The 4,030-nt window shown below is 30.2% G+C and overlaps 1 protein-coding gene across 3 annotated transcripts in view; it reads left to right on the forward strand.

Annotated features, from left to right (window-relative positions):
- The window catches only part of LOC100165797 (inositol-trisphosphate 3-kinase B), a 375,342-nt gene that overhangs the window by 129,941 nt on the left and 241,371 nt on the right, over nt 1–4,030 (forward strand). The gene's annotated exons all lie outside the window — the stretch shown is intronic.

A 4,030-nucleotide genomic window follows, 5' to 3' on the forward strand; every position in this document is an offset into this window, starting at 1 on the left:
AAGCGGCCCGGCCCCCCCGTCACCCGCCTCCCTTGACGTTTCCAGTCCAGTGTAGTAGTCCGTGCTTGAAACGATGGTTTTAGATTAGTGTCAAGTGCAGACCTTTATATCCGTTAATAATTAGTTTAATTTTTATATCGCAGTGAATGTTTTCACGACCGACGTGAAACTATTTATGTACACGTCCGATCGAACTTTTCATTTTCAATTTGAGATTTGCACCTTATGGCAACTGCGGTGTCCGTCAGGACGATAGCTTGCTGTTCGGGCACCTTTATATATCTATTCGATATGTCGATAATGTAATTGGGTAGAAGGTGGTGAAGCAGTTCGCGATTTAGTAATCAATACCCGAAACGATAGGCAAACGACCAGAGAGCGTATATTATATTAAGGCGCCCGGTGCCAATGTGATTTTGACCTCAAAAACACGGTTTACGGGAATAATGATCATGCCCTATGGAGTTAACCAAATTTGATAATAATTTTTTTTATTAATAGAGGAGAATATTCTACAGCCCGCATCGAACTCCTTTTTTCGATATTTTCATCTCAAATTTAATTATAAGTCTTTAAAAAAAAAACAATTTTTAGCTTTTTTTATAAATTATTTTATACTATTATCTATATAATAAAATTAAGTGGCGGGATAATCGTGACCATTTTTCTCAAGAGATATTAGACCGATTCAATTTATTTTTTTTTTCAATACATTCTTTTCGTCGAGAAGAAGAACGTATCGCCAATTATATTCGTGTCAGGACGCCACCGGTAGGGGCTCAAACGGGGATTATGAGATTTATGATTGAAATTTTCGTTTATTAATGGTTGCTATTGGTTACAGGAGAAATATTTAGTAGAAATTAGTATTTATTTGTTATTAGTCCCCATTTGGGCACACCAGGGACAAGCATGAGTAACCACAATATTTTAAGAGTTATATTTTTTTACGCGCAACGGAGTGCACGGGATCAGCTAGTTTAAAATAAAATACAAAATCAGAGATCGATGCGGGCTGTAGGAAGTCTTCTTCTTTCAGACAAAAAAATACTCATCAAAATCCGACAATTCTATAAAGCTTGAGAGTTATTCCCGTAAAGTAATTTTTTTCGATATAAAACACCCTATCAACCACCCCTAAATAGTTATCGGGTAGTAGATTAGTGGAAAAGTCTTATAATAATTGAGGTAGCAACTAAAATATAAAATTTAATTTTCAAATTTTATAGAATTGTGGAAAATTTGAAAAACTGACACCGGGACCCTTAAATTAAAAGTTAGAAATTAATTAAAGATGCAATATACAGGAATTCATCCTAATGAACATTTTTATCGACTAATATATTTTGTAGCCATTTAAAATTCTTTTTCAAAGAACTGTAACAATAGTAATCAGTATTTAAGAAGAAAGAATCTAGAATTGATTGTTTGAAAATCAAAAGCGCAACTAGCGGGAAGGGGGTGGCTGGGGGCTTAGTCACCCCAAAACTTGTAATAGCCCCCTCAAAATAAATTATTCAATTATTTCCTAAAATATTAACAAATCTTTAAAAATTAAACTGTTTTTCTTATTATTTTTTGTTGGAAAAATGTAATTATTTAATTTTAGATTCTGAGCGGAGCGAGGAAGCTATTATTTTTACAGTGGTGTTTATTTTATTTTATTTTTCCTTTTCTTTTTATATCCTGTATACAAAATTTCTTCCAGAAGGAGTGTTTCGATTTCAACATATAATACCTTATCTTTTAGCAAATTGGATCAAGATGGTACTTTAGAGAGGTCATTTTTCGATTTTCTCAATAGTTATTTAATGCCACGGGAAAAACCACGGGAAAATTACGAAAAAACGCTAAAAATGGGATTTTAATTTCTAACGCTTTGTTTATCACCATAGAAACGAATAAAAAATTATAATATTTTAATATTAATTCAACTTAGGTACATGATAAAATAAATAATAACAAAATAAAAAATATCCAGACTGACAAACCGTCTCCGCTCAGAATTGTTTTTCTTATACAATGATATTATATAATTGAATTCAAGTCTAATACAATCATTATACAATGACCCACAAGTAATCTACTGTACAGCAGAGCGACATCCACTTACCTGCTTTTTTTAATTTTTATTCAAACTTTTTTTTTTTATATTGCCTATGATAAAATATAATATGGTAAATAATACTAAATATCATACGCTGTGTGCTTGTATTCTTTTAAGGAAACAATTTATATCGGTATGATATAAATTATTTTGTATTTGATAAAATTACACATAATTTTACAGTACCTACTACCTATACGGCTATACCTATGCACTGAATTATAACATAGAGATAGGTAATAGCTAGCGGAATAAAAATCCCCTGAAAAAATCCCCGACCATAGGAAAAATAACTAGGTATATATATTAACATATATATAAATATATATATATATACATATATTAAGTAAAACTTGTAAAATCTACTTCTAATAATAATTATTATTATTTACATATCGTTAAAATATTACTACCATAGGAAACGTAATATTTTATTTCGGGGATATATTATAATATTCAATCTCTAATATTAAGTAAAAACTATACCTTGTATTATGTATTATTTTTTCACACACGATGTTAATATTATTATGTTCTAGGACTTGCGTCCGCTTATATTAAATAAATAAATATAATATAAAGGTATTAAGCAAAAAATATTATTGTTAATGTTTGAAAACTATAATATAAATATTAAAAAAGCCGGTATCGACCTGTACGAAAACTGTGCTGTTCGTTTATTTTTTTTATTATAATATTTTTACATAAAGGGGTTAGTTTATTATTAATTCATTTAGAAAATAGCTTAGGTATGATTGAGATTTTCGAGATTGGACGATAATTTAAGATAGAGGTTCTACTTTTTTTTATCGACGGGAGATACGAATGAGGTCTTCCATTTATTTGGAAATACGCTAGTAGTAAGAGATTTATTAAATATTAAATTTAAAATTGGTATTAAGTTAAGACAAAATCACATTTATTTAAGAAGATTGCAGAAATTTTATCGCCGCCTGGTGATGTTATCAAATTAATATTCCATAATTCGTTAAATATATCTATTACTTTCTTGATTTTTAATCAAGTAAGTATGGTAATTATACTAATTTAAATGAAAAAGTCTGAATTTTGAAAACTTCAAGAATTTATGTTAAATAGGAAAATAATAAAAATGTAACTCAGTAATGATGAGTAAGTGGGCAATTTAGCTAGCTTTAATATAAAATATTAATGAGAGATATTTTATATGACACCCAAGCGGTATAACCAGTGGTGCAAATAGGAAAAATGTTTAGGGGGGGCTCAAGCCCCAACACATTTTTTTTAAAATTATAATTTATAGGTACATACTTTTAAGAATGGTATATTTTGAAGGGGCTAAGCCCCCCCAGCCCCCCTCTATTTGCGCCACTGGGTATAACGATTCGAATCCATAAAAACGTCGGCGTGAACAGTCCCAAAATTTATATTTTATAACTTTTCTCCTAAACTGTTATAGCTAGAAAGTTGGTTGATAACTCGTTGAAAAGGGTTCATCAAGTAGATACAAAATGTGGAATTAAAAATTAAAAAAAAAAAATATTTTAATAGCTTTTTTTCGCTAGATTTTCATTTAGCGAGATAGATTTCCGAAACTGGAGAACGGATTTTGTTATTTGGGGTCTTGTTAAATTCACATTGGTAGGAGAAGTGCAGTGAAGATTTTCAGAACTTTATCGTCAGTAAAATTGTTAATTCACTACATGACTGAAAAGCTGAAAAACATCAAAAAACGCCCAATAAAATGTTTTATTTTTTTTAAGGTTCTGTAGTAACCATAAATTATATTATAGTAACCATATATTCGGATTTCGTAATAACCACTCCACCATACACCAGGTTCATCGTATAGTTGACAAAATTTCCTATTCTCTTGAAAAGAAACTAATCTGCACAGGCGCCTTCTTAGATGTAGCACAAGCGTTTGACAAGGTATGGCATCAC

The sequence above is a fragment of the Acyrthosiphon pisum genome, chromosome A1, assembly GCF_005508785.2.
Source record: "Acyrthosiphon pisum isolate AL4f chromosome A1, pea_aphid_22Mar2018_4r6ur, whole genome shotgun sequence".
Lineage (NCBI taxonomy): Eukaryota > Metazoa > Arthropoda > Insecta > Hemiptera > Aphididae > Acyrthosiphon > Acyrthosiphon pisum.